Here is a 13,108-nt window from a genome sequence, read left to right on the forward strand (position 1 = left end):
TAAAAACCATCCCACTTAGTCCTCACAACAGCTTTTATGAGGTAATTATGGTTATCATCCTCATTTTTCAGCTGGGGAGAGAGGTACACAGGTATTAAGTCACTTCCCCAGAGTTCAGTTCAGTTCAGTTCAGTCACTCAGTCGTGTCCGACTCTCCGTGACCCCATGAATCACAGCACGCCAGGCCTCCCTGTCCATCACCAACTCCCGGAGTCCACTCAAACTCATGTCCACAGAGTCGGTGATGCCATCCAGCCATCTCATTCTCTGTCGTCCCCTTCTCCTCCCGCCCCCAACCTTTCCCAGCATCAGAGTCTTTTCCAGTGAGTCAACTCGTCGCATGAGGTGGCCAAAGTATTGGAGTTTCACCTTTAGCATCAGTCCTTCCAATGAACGTCCAGGATTGATCTCCTTTAGAATGGACTGGTTGGATCTCCTTGCAGTCGAAGGGACTCTCAAGAGTCTTCTCCAGCACGACAGTTCAAAAGCATCGATTCTTCGGCGATCAGCTTTCTTCACAGTCCAACTCTCACATCCATACATGACCACGGGAAAAACCATTGCCTTGACTAGACGGACTTTGGTTGGCAAAGTAATGTCTCTGCTTTTTAATATACTATCAAGGTTGGTCATAACTTTCCTTCCAAGGAGTAAGCGTCTTTTAATTTCATGGCTGCAATCAGTATCTGCAGTGATTTTGGAGCCCAAAAAAATAAAGTCTGACACTGTTTCCACTGTTTTTCCATCTATTTCCCATGAATTGATGGGACCAGATGCCATGATCTTTGTTTTCTGAATGTTGAGCTTCAAGCCAACCTTTTCACTCTCCTCTTTCACTTTCATCAAGAGGCTTTTGAGTTCCTCTTCACTTACTGCCATAAGGGTAGTGTCATCTGCATATCTGAGGTTATTGATATTTCTTCCAGCAATCTTGCTGATTGATAGAGTGCCTGATGAACTCTGGACGGAGGTTCGTGACATTGTACAGGAGACAGGGACCAAGACCATCCCCATGGAAAAGAAATGCAGAAGAGCGAAATGGCTGTCTGAGGAGGCCTTACAAATAGCTGTGAAAAGAAGAGAAGCGAAAAGCAAAGGAGCAAAGGAAAGATATAAGCATCTGAATGCAGAGTTCCAAAGAATAGCAAGGAGAGATAAGAAAGACTTCCTCAGTGATCAATGCAAAGAAATAGAGGAAAACAACAGAATAGGAAAAATAAGAGACCTCTTCAAGAAAATTAGAGATTCCAAGGGAACATTTCATGCAAAGATGGGCTCAATAAAGGACAGAAATGGTATGGACCTAACAGAAGCAGAAGATATTAAGAAGAGGTGGCAGGAATACACAGAAGAACTGTACAAAAAAGATCTTCACGACCAAGATAGTCACGATAACATGATCACTGACCTAGAGCCAGACATCTTGGAATGTGAAGTCAAGTGGGCCTTAGAAAGCATCTCTACTAACAAAGCTAGTGGAGGTGATGGAATTCCAGTTGAGCTATTTCAAGTCTTGAAAGATGATGCTGTGAAAGTGCTGCACTCAATATGCCAGCAGATTTGGAAAACTCAGCAGTGGCCACAGGACTGGAAGAGGTCAGTCTTCATTCCAATCCCAAAGAAAGGCAATGCCAAAGAATGCTCAAACTACCGCACAATTGCACGCATCTCACACGCTAGTAAAGTCATGCTCAAAATTCTCCAAGCCAGGCTTCAGCAGTATGTAAACCGTGAACTCCCAGATGTTCAAGCAGGTTTTAGAAAAGGCAGAGGCACCAGAGATCAAATTGCCAACATCCACTGGATCATGGAGAAAGCAAGAGAGTTTCAGATAAACATCTATTTCTGCTTCATTGACTATGCCAAAGCCTTTGACTGTGTCGCTCACAATAAACTGTGGAACATTCTGAAAGAGATGGGAATCCCAGACCACCTGACCTGCCTCTTGAGAAACCTGTATGCAGGTCAGGAAGCAACAGTTAGAACTGGACATGGAACAACAGACTGGTTCCAAATAGGAAAAGGTGTACGTCAAGGTTGTATATTGTCCCCAGAGTTACACAGCGATAAAGTGACAGAGCTTAGACTTGGACCCAGACAGCTGACTCTGGAGTCCAAAAGCCACCGTGCTGTATTGTCTCACCACTCAGAAGACAGGTGGTTCTTTGGATTGGAAGACTGACTATGAACTCTCTGCGGCATAGTTCCCTGTAAGAAATGTTGTTTTGAAGCTTGTAATCTGGAATCGCTACAGCTGCTGAAGTAAGGAACCTTATTTCTGGTAGTTGTATCATTTATTTTGTGTGGATCTTCCTTTCCTAGAAATTGATTTCTTCCTCCATATCTACCTAGGGATCTGCAGTTAACTCATGTGTCTTTCCTCCTCTCTTAGGCTCTCAAGGCAGTCTAGAGAGATTTCACTCATTTTATAGAAGGAAGTTGTCAAGGTTTAATCCAGGAACTAATGGAGTGAACTACTCTATCTAATGGAGGGAATAGGGGGAGAGGGCCCAACTGTGCCAACTGAATTTAGCGTATTGCTTTAATAAGTTACTCTAATGGATTACCTTTTGGCCTTCATCTGTGTAATGACTAAAAATACAAATTACAGATTCAGACTGACGGAGTCCAAATTCTAGGTTCACTCAGCATTTATTATTTATGTGATTATATAACTTGTCTAAGCCTCAACTTCTTCATCTGAAAAATGGGTATATCTTACTTATTTAACAAAATAATTATGAGAATTAAATTATATAACAAATATAAATTCCAGGGAACAGGGAAGCAATATTTATTGGCTTGGAGTTTCGAACTTCTCTAACACACCGAGGAAGATGGTTTTTGCCTCTAGGATAATTGCGCTATGGTTTTTTAGGACCTGCTTGAGTCTCCATTGGCTAATTTCAAGGTATTCTTTAAAATTTATGGTCTGGTGATACCTTTTCCATGTTTTCCAGTGATGCTGTTATTTTCTTCCTGTCTTTTTGTTTTTTTGGTTGCACCATGTGACTTGATTGAATCCATACCCGTGGCAGCGCAACTGGGGAGTTCCAACCACTGGACCACCAGGGATCCTACCCTTTTTAATGGGCCTTTAGAAAGGAGAAGTAGATCCTTATGCTCTGTCATACTGAACAAGAAATTCTGAACATTGTAATTACAGAGCCTAAGGACTATATTAGTTTGGGGGGTTTTTTTGTTTTGTTTTTAAGTTTATTTATTTTTGTCTGCTCTGGGTCTTTGGTGCTGCACGTGGGCGTCTCTAGTTGCCATGAATGGCAACTGCTTTCTAGTTGGTGCACAGGCTTCTCATTGTGGCGGCGTCCCTTGTGGAACACGGGCTCTAGGGGGTGGGCCCCGTAGTTATGGCTCACAGGGGTTAGTTGCCCTGTGGCTGTGGAATCTTCCCGGACAGGGATGGAACCCATGTTTCCCTGTAGTGGCAGGCGAATTCTTAACCCCTGGACTACCAGGGAAGTCCCTACATTAACTAACATTGCTAATGTTGAACTAATGGTAAGCTGAAACTTAAATTCTTTGTTGTTATTGTTAGATATGTTATTTTTAAGTCACTTCTTCCCTCATTTGTTCCTGTGTAGTTGTTTCTTTGGACCCAAGCTTTTAGATGTTATGTTTATTTTTCCTATTCAGTACTAAATTGTCCTTTCTCAAGTCATCATCCTGAATTAAGATAGATTTAGATTTGACATCCCTCTCAGCTTTCTATGACTTTCTTGTTTGTTCAGTTTGATCTTCTTGGTCATCAAGGCTCTCATTGAAACCATTAACAAAACATGTTTAAAGGAAAACTTGTTTCCCTTTATTTACAACTTTTGACACAAAATGAGTGGATTTTCCATGCCAAAAAATTCTCCAGTTCTCTGTGGACACCAGTTGGGGTGTCCTGCAATTCCCTTCAGGCAAACACTTAAATACCCAGTGTTAGTGCAAACTCCACAGGTTAAGTAAGGGCTTATCTCACAAGAGTGCCCCCACTCATATGCCAGTTGCAAAGCCAAACCGCTTGCGCTTCTGACCAGTGTTTTTTTTTTTTAATAAATCATAGGTTCCCACCAATCCCTCCTTAGGCTTGATAGTTTACTATTGATAGGATGGCTCACAGAATTTTGAGAAACACTTTACTTTCTGTTATTCATTTATTATGAAAGATATAATTAAGCAACAGTCAAGCAGAAGAGATGCATAGGGCAAGGTATGGGAAATGGGTGTAGAACTTTCATACCCTCTCCAGACACAGCACTCTCCTTGCACCTGGATATGTTCACCAACCTGGAGCTCTCTAAACTCTGTCATATTCTTATGGAGGTTCCATTATGTAGGCGCAGTTGATTAAGTCATCAGCTATTGGCGATTCACTTAATTCTCGGCCTTTCTCCCTTTAGGGGTCAGGGTTGGAGTTGAAAGTTCCAATTTTCTTTCTTTTTAATTTATTATTATTATTTTTGGCTGTGCTGGGTCTTCACTGCTACACAGGCTTCTCTCTAGTTGTGGTGAATGGGGACTACTCTCTAGCTGTGATGTGTAGGCTTCTCACTGGGGTGACTTCTCTTATGGACTGTGGGCTCTAACATATGCAGGCTTCCGTAGTTGCAGCTCCCAGGCTCGAGAGCACAGGTTTAGTAGTTGTGGTGCACAGGCTTAGTTGCTCTGCATCATATGAGATCTTCCCAGATCAGGGGTCGAACCCATGAATCCTGCATTGGCAAGCCTATTCTTTACCACTGAGCTACCAGGGAAGCCCCAGAAGTTCTGGATTTCTAATCACAGGGTTTGTTCCCTTGGTAAACATCCCCCATCCTCAGGAGTCACCTCATGAGCATAATCTTTGGTTGTATTTGAAAGGGACTTATGAATAGCACCCCTCTCGCCCCATCACTCAGGAAATTTCAAGAGTTTTAGAAGTTTTACTGTCACATTTTTTTTCATGTTGATCATAAAGAGATCTTCAGTTCAGTTCAGTTCAGTTGCTCAGTTGTGTCCGACTCTTTGCGACCCCATGAATCACAGCACGCCAGGTCTCCCTGTCTATCACCAACTCCCGGAGTTCACTCAAACTCATGTCCATCGAGTCGGTGATGCCATCCAGCCATCTCATTCTCTGTCGTCCCCTTCTCCTCCAGCCCTATATATCATGCCAAAATATATGTATATTTATCTACTTAACTAGTAATTTAAGAAAATACAAATTTTTTTTTGAAAAAGAGATAACAATTCATGGTTTTGGGCAATATTGTCAATGCTGAGATTTTTTGCAGATAGATATTTGCCATCAAGTACTCATGGCTGGTTTTATACTCAATTTCAAATAAATAAATAAATCATTTTAGTTTTCAAAGGCAAATGTGTCAGATTTTATTGCTATGAGAGCCTCAGCAAAACTTCCTTCACTAATTTGAGCATTCAGAATATACACAGGGACTCTGCTTAATTTCACATTCTCTTGTACGGCTTATAGTAAGTAGTTTTCCATGTTAACACTGTGCACAAGTTTAGAGGACACTTTCAATCCTCCCTAGCACGATCCTTTTAGTATGTTTAAAACTGTCTTTAGCATTTTTCTTTTTAGACAGCAGTGTGTTTGTTGAGAGTAAATTGTATCTTCCCATTTTAGCAGATCCAAAAAACTTTTGTCAGTATTACGAGTTAGTTTAAGTAAGTGAAGGGCTTTCCCGGTGGCTCAGCAGTAAAGAATCTACTTGCAATGCAAGAAACAGGTTCTATCCTTGAGTTGGGAAGATCCCCTGGAGGAGGAAATGGCAACCCACTCCAGTATTCTTGCCTGGGAAATCCCATGGACAGAGGATCTAGGCAGGCTACAGTCCGTGCGGTCACAAAGTGTCATATACACCTGAGTGACTGAGCACCCACAAGTAAGTGAAGCTAATAAATCTAAGATTTAAATTTTAGAGTTTAAAAAATGTATGATTCTAACACTGGATTGTGGTAATAGTTGCAAGATTCTATATATTTACTAAAATTCATTGAATTGTACACTTAAAATGGGGAAGTTTTATGGTTTGTAAATTACACTTCAAAAAAGCTATTTAAAATACAGTATGATTCTGTTAACTAATTTTAGGTGATTTTTTGGTGTGAATTTGAAACAGTACAAAATAGCACTTTATACTACAAATTTTAAGTAGTACAAATGTGCAGCAGTTTATGAATCTCTCAGTTTCAAAGCTGATAGACCTAGTGAATTACAAACGCCGTTTACTCTGGGTGTACCACTTCAGCTGGTGACAGGAATAGAGTGTCATATGCCAATATCTAGAGAACCACACTGTTGTTCACATGCACGGGGACTTCTGCAAATGGTTTTCATGATTATTGTGCTGTTATTTTTACTTTTATTCTTAAGTTTTTATATTCTGTAATATTGTCATTCCAAGTGGTCGTTGAATGTGGTAAAGAAGCTCAAATAACTGCTGATGCTCTTGCTGTTAATTTAGTACAGAGCATCCTGAAAATATTGGTACTAATGCTAAGAAAATAAAAGAGCAGAATTGAACCAGGAGCCCTTTTATTTAAAAAAATGAAAAACCTCTGGCAACTTGGCTTTAAAATCTCAAGCAGTCTAGGGCACCCCTAAGCCAAGCTATCTGTGTTAAAATCGAAAATTATTTTTGATGTTTGGGAAGGAAGTGATAGTGATACAAAAACTTTGCTACAAATACTTTGTGTTTTTAAAGCATTCTTAACAATTTAACATTCTTTAGTAAATGTGCTGCTCACTTTGGCAGCACATACACTAAAATTGAAAGAGTACAGAGAAGATTAGCATGGCCCCTGCACAAGGATGACACACAAATTTGCAAAGCGTTCTGTATTTTTAATAGTCAAGTTAATGAAAACAAAATAACAGTAGCTAATAAACTAATGGGCTTCCCTGGTGGCTCAGAGGTTAAAGCGTCTGCCTCCAATGCGGGAGACCCGGGTTCGATCCCTGGGTCGGGAAGATCCCCTGGAGAAGGAAATGGTAATCCACTCCAGTATTCTTGCCTGGAGAATCCCATGGACGGAAAAGCCTGGTAGGCTACAGTCCACGGGATCGCAAAGAGTCGGACACGACTGAGCGACTGAACGGAACGAACGGAACGGAATAAACTAATAAAAACCTTGTGCTTAGTTGCTCAGTTGTATCTGACTCTTTGTGCCTTCATGACCTGTAGCCTGCCAGCCTCCTGTGTCCATGGAATTTCCCAGGCAAGAATACGGAATGGGTTACCATTTCCTACTCCAGGGGATCTTCCCGACCCAGAGATCGAACCCACGTCTCTTGGATCTCCTGCACTGGTAGGCAGATTCTTTACCACTGCACCACCTAGGAAACAATAACAGCTATAGAAGCACCCCCCCAAAAAAATACACCCCGAAACAAGCTACATTTCCCAGACTCCCTTGTCCTTAGGAATCTGAATTTGGGTTTCACAAATGAGATAGATTCTCATCAGATTTGGAAAGAAGAGGCAGTGACCATCTTTCTACAAATTCTGTTTATGATGATTGAGAATATTGTGGTTTTTCTGATAAGTATGCTATTTTATAGTAGAAAAAATTGGAGGAAATAAACCTTCACAGATTAAAAAAAAGCAGACCTTATTATAGTCATTTATTATGCTTTGAGACTATGCTTGGGAAAAGACATACAGGACAATAGTTGTAAGGTACATTAGTATCTGTTTACATTTATTCTTACAGGAATGTAGCTTTGAATTAAGCAGTGTTTGGATTATGTTTCAAGGCATGAATTCCTTGTATAAAATGTAACTACCTGGTATTCTCTAATTCATCTTTTGTTGTATTCTGAACTGATATTTCCTTAACTGTTATGAATTAGTGAATCATTGTTGGATATAGTTCTGTATTTTCTCTTACACATCAAAAGTTTACTCCTGGCCTAAGCAGTCATTGTTTGTTCTGTTCTTCTGATTATTAAATAAAATGAAGATTTTAGTTCTCTAATTTAAAAAAATTTGTTTTCCTTCTTCACTTAGGAGAGACTGTTTAATGTTAAACGAAAGGTGTTGAAATCACTAGAGGGCAGCACATTTTATCTGAGAGTGGCACACCTATGACTCATAAATGCCATTCTGGGTTGTTCATAGCAATGGGAGTTAAATTTAGGTCACCGCTCTTTCTGGCATGTTCTGTATACACCTGCTACTGTAACTCATAGTGAGACAGAGCCAGGAGGTTATGCACAGAGACTTGAAATAACATTAGTGTACGTTTCCATTTGAGTGTGAGTTCTTCTAGCTAACTGCATGTTGTTAACATTTATTTGCAGTTTCGCTTTTTCAGATAATCGTTAATTTATAATTGTTAAACTCTAATTTTGTTACTGTAATTTTTGAAGGCTCACCCAAAAAACTTCAGTATGTTTTCAGTTATAGACAGTATAGCTTAGTAGTTCAGGACATGGGCTTTGGAGTTAAACAAACATGGATTCAGATCCCGGCTCTACCACTCTTACTAGCTGTGAAACCTAAGCAGGACTTGACCTTTCCTAGATTCATCTCCTTCATCTGTAAGCTGGAGGGCTACATGAGGATCAGCGTCATAGCACTGTGAAGATTAAGTGAGATAACATGCCTGTTGTATTTTAGCACTAGTACATGGTAAGCACTTGTGCATTCATACATATTCTCACATTTTTATGAGGCCTGTTCTAAGATTGTTTAAAAAATGCGTGGTTCATCCACATAGAGTCCACCTAATGGATCTGCCACTCATCTCAGTCTGTTCTCTCAAGTGGCAAACTGAATTGTGTCCTTATCATTTCTTCGACGTTCTTTTAGTTTGAAGCATGTAAAATTTCCAGTATTTGATCCTATTTGCCCTATGAAACAAGCAGTAAGATTAAATGCCATTGACTTATCACCCCTGTATGTATTCTTGTCCAGTTTATACATTTGACTCTTTCTTAGCTTGTTAGAAGATCAATGTTAATAGAAGATTAATCTTAAAATATGAATTTTGTGTCCTGGTTGTTCCTGTAATTATTGCACTTTTGAGGTTCAGTCATATTGATGTAGTAGAAACAAACACATTTCTAATGCTTGGGACTTCACATGTGGTATCTTTTCAAGATATATGTTCCTTCTGTTACTGACAGAAATTTTATTTCTTTGTAATTAGTTCTCTGCATAAATCTTTCTTGAAGAGGCTTTTACTTTAAAAAATTCATGGTTACTGGTAGGTGATATCACATGTTCATAACTTTTTTACATGATATTATTCAGTTATATTTCAGGAAGGATTTATTTATTTCTGGAAATTAATTTGACTTTTTCTCATAATAATAACATAAATTTCACTTCCTGAAACAAAGTATTTAGGCCATGTTCAAAGTTATTTATTTGGGAAGGTTAGAAAATTGCCATCTGAAGGACAAATACTTTGTTGAAGTATTTATTCTAAATATAGCTAAGATTTCTGATTTTCCTTGATTCTTGATCTTGCCATATGCAAAGGAGGAAAGCAAGAAGTGATAATAAATATACTCCTTGCCAGCACATCCAGTTATCTAGTAAGTTCTGTCAATTCTACTTCCATAATATAACTGTCATTTGTTCTCCTTTCTCTGCACCCTCATATTTTGCTGGGATTTAAGAATCCTCCAATAGGTTTTCCTGCTTCCCGTCTCTCCCCAGGAAATCTGTACCTTGTTTCTGGAGTTATCTTCTTGATGCAAAACTCTCATCCTGCCACTCCCACATTCTTAGATCACTTTTCTGACTCTGTTTGTTTTACTGTTTCCCATTTATTCTGAACTGAATATATTCCAGCCAGACTATATCTTCCAAAACTGAAATTCTTTTCTAAGATTGTAGTTTTATAATCAACTCCAGGTTTTAGTAAATTTTCCGTATATTTCTTTTTCTTTTTTTCTTTTTTACTGATACTCTTCCTTTGCATAATTCAACATGCTCTGAATCATTTTTTTCAGATGGAAAAATAGTGGAATTGGTTAGAAGCTGATTTTTTAAAATGTATTATGGCAAGCCACTACAGTACTATTGCCTAGAAAATCCCATGGATGGAGGAGCCTGGTAGGCTGCAGTCCGTGGGGTCGCTAAGGGTCCGACATGACTGAGCGACTTCACTTTCACTTTTCACTTTCACACATTGGAGAAGGAAATGGCAACCCACTCCAGTGTTCTTGCCTGGAGAATCCCAGGGAAGGGGGAGCCTGGTGGGCTTCCGTCTATGGGGTCATACAGAGTCGGACACGACTGAAGTGACTTAGCAGCAGCAGCATATTATTACTCAGTTTTTTGTTTTAAGCGTTTGGATAACTAGTGGCCTTAGTGCCATTCATTGAATGATGTGTTCGGTTCTTACTGATTTGAAATACACCCTCTCATATGTAAAGTTGTTTTATATGTGTGTCTTCTTTGGACTCTCTTGTTTTGTTCTGTTTATCTGTTTCTGCATTGGTTTCTAGTATCTTAATTACTATAGTTTTATAAAGTTTTATAATGAGTCTGGATACCTGGTAGGGTGAGTCAATTCACTCTGCCTTTTTAGAACTGCTTTGGCTGTTCTTAAGCCCTTTGCTTTTCCCTGTGAAGTTTAGGACAGCTTGTCAAGCTTCATGAAAACGCCTCTTGGGATTTTGGTTATGTTAGGTCAACTTCATAAGCTGACCTAATATTATGAAAAATGTACATCTTCATAATATTAACGTTTCCATCTACAAACATAATATGGCTCTTTATTTACTTAAATCTTATATGTCTTTCATAACTTTTTATGGTTTCTCCATACAGGTCTTATATATCTTTATTCCTAGGTCTCTTATAGTTTTGTAGTTTTGTTGTCATTGTACTTGGTACATTTTCTGAATTTATTTTCTAATTTTTTATTACTAGTATCCAAAATATTGTTGATATTTACATTTGAGTATTATCATCTACCCTTATTAACTCATATTAGTTCCACCACCAGTAATTTGTCGCAGGTTCTTTTGGAATTTTTATCTAGACCGCATATCTACAAACGATAGCCTGTTTATTTTCTTTCTTTTTAACACTTGTGCTTTTTTCCAACCTTTGTGCATTCCTTTCTTTCTTTCTTCCAGCTCCCCCCAACCGATCCCCCCCACCTTACTGCTCTGCACAGATTCTTAGAGTCTTTTTGCCTCTGAAGAGCTGTTTACAGAGGAGGACTGTGAGTTAGCTGGCCTACTACACAGAATCAAACACTGTGCCTCTATTGCTGTAGCCTCCCAGTTAGGTACAAGAGCATTTACGTAGGGACTTGTGAAGACTGCTAAGGTGAATTACAGCTTAAAAGTCAATTTGCAACTGTTTATTTAATTGTTTATTGTAAGCTTTATGTGTGATGACATGCAGATGAAATAAGGACTAATGTGCCTGTTTTCAGGTTATTTGTGGTCTGATTGGCAAAGTAAGACTTACTTTTAGGAAGCAGTTAGAAAGCAATATCATATAGATAAGTGTAAACCTCAGTGAGCTATTTTGTAAAACACAGAGCTTAAGCTCCCTCTACAAAGCAGAAAATCCTTCTTTTATCTTTCCCACCTCCATTCTTTCCCATACTTCCCAACTGAAGTGCCCTCAGCCTACTTAAGAGCCTAAGTTAAGAACTTAAAAGTAAACAGATCTGGTTTGGGACATGTGGTTATCTTTGGTTATCTGCTGCTGTTTTTACTGAATATCTCTGAAATTTATTTGGAGACTCATGTATCATGAGTATCAGATATCTACAGTACTGTCTTCTGCATGATTATACTTTTTCCCTTTCAATTCAGTTCAGTTCAGTCTCTTAGTTGTGTCTGACTCTTTGCAACCCCATGCAGTGCAGCACACCAGGCCTCCCTGTCCATCACCAACTCCCAGAGTTTACCCAAACCCATGTCCATTGAGTCGGTGATGTCATCCAACCATCTCTTCCTCTGTGGTCCCCTTCTCCTCCCGCCTTCAGTCTTTCCCAGCATCAGGGTCTTTTCCAATGAGTCAGTTCTTTGAATTAAGTGGCCAAAGTGTTGGAGTTTCAGCTTCAGCATCAGTCCTTCCAGTAATTTTGTAAGTTTTATGACATGGTTATAGGGACTTGCCTGGCAGTCCAGTGGTTAGGACTTTGCACTTCCACCGCAGCGTACCTAGGTTCCATCTCCGGTTGGGAAACAAAATGCACTGTGTGGCCAAAAAAAAAAAAAAGTGGCTGAAAATGGGTAGTAGATTCACAAATGTTTGTTTCAGTGTTTTGATTCAAAATATTATACACACTTATGCTATGTATAGTTTTTGTATATATCAAATATTGTATAATAAAAGTACATATATCTATTGTATTAAACAAATTTATGTTATTTGAATTATTTTGGAAAAAAATTAGACTTTAGTTGATCACAACAACTAATGAGAGATTGGTAAATTATGGGATTAAAACCTGACACCAAGGAATGGTTTATATTTTAGGAGACTTTTTTTATCTTCATATCATTCAGAGTGTACACCATTACTTGGTTTGGTAGTTTGTTTCTGTAGCAGTGCATTCAGGAAGTAAGGTTAGTTTTTACTCACTTTGGCTAGACTATTTGGGCAGGACCAAAATGCTGAATTTAATACGAGTGTAAAAATATACCTGATTAATGACAGATGAAGCTTGTTTACAGTTTCTTGGGCATATTATTTAGTTGATATGTTTTACAGCAAACATAATTTAAGGAATTTGTATTTTAGCTCTCTTCTAAAATTAATTGGGCTTTATAGTTTTCTTACATTTCTCTCTTTTTTTTAATTGAAGTATAGTTGATTTACAATGTTGTGTTAATAACTGCTGTACAACAAATTCTTCCCAGGCAGTGCTAATGGTAAAGAACCTGCTTGCCAGTGCAGGGGACATAATAGAAACGGGTTCGATCCCTGGGACGGGAAGATTCCCTGGAGAAGGAAATGGCAACCCACTCTAACATTCTTGTCTGGGAAATCCTATGGACAGAGGAGCCTGGTGGCTCTAGTTCATGGAGTCGCAAAAAGTTGGAGACAATTGAAGCAAATAAGCACAGATACAGCAAATTATCTCAATTATACATATATATATATATATATGT

General features: G+C 38.9%; 1 protein-coding gene and 1 non-coding gene across 4 annotated transcripts in view; both read left to right on the top strand.

Annotated features, from left to right (window-relative positions):
- MIGA1 (mitoguardin 1) overlaps window positions 1-13,108 on the top strand; it is a 79,241-nt gene that overhangs the window by 27,765 nt on the left and 38,368 nt on the right. The gene's annotated exons all lie outside the window — the stretch shown is intronic.
- LOC129541934 (U6 spliceosomal RNA) lies at window positions 6,749-6,858 on the top strand. Its single transcript, XR_008682972.1, has one exon. It is a non-coding gene; the product is annotated as a U6 spliceosomal RNA (small nuclear RNA).

The sequence above is a fragment of the Moschus berezovskii genome, chromosome 4 (genome assembly GCF_049115385.1).
Source record: "Moschus berezovskii isolate FMDL1 chromosome 4, NW_MosBer_1.0, whole genome shotgun sequence".
NCBI classification, from domain to species: Eukaryota; Metazoa; Chordata; class Mammalia; order Artiodactyla; family Moschidae; genus Moschus; species Moschus berezovskii.